Raw genomic sequence first — 467 nt, forward strand, 5'->3', positions numbered from 1 at the left:
CATATCTTTAACCCCTAATATTTAGATATAGCTGTTCACCAGCCAAGTTGTGTGAATTTTACATCCGCCTCCACAGCCAAGTGGATCGCCTTCTCGATGCACTACATAAACAGGATAGTCCTGTCACGGACGTATCTGAGAACCACGCTATTAACAAAATCAAAATAATTACTTATACCACCTTTAAGTTATCAAAACCTCTTACAAATACATTCACTAACTCCACCCCATTCTTCATCCACCTCTAGAGAAAACCAATCTCCATCTTAGATACCTTTAGTCGCTGTACCACTAAGCTAACGCGCTGCTACTCCTATTCTTATTTCCAAGACCCACAGGCCTCGCTGTGTCGCAACGCTCAACCTCTCAGACACTTACCATTATCATTCCTGTCATTATGTCAGAAAAAAAAAACAGAAACAGATATATAACTAGGGAGAAAAGCTTTGATCAAATCATGGTAGATA

The sequence above is a fragment of the Penaeus monodon genome, chromosome 19 (genome assembly GCF_015228065.2).
Source record: "Penaeus monodon isolate SGIC_2016 chromosome 19, NSTDA_Pmon_1, whole genome shotgun sequence".
NCBI classification, from domain to species: Eukaryota; Metazoa; Arthropoda; class Malacostraca; order Decapoda; family Penaeidae; genus Penaeus; species Penaeus monodon.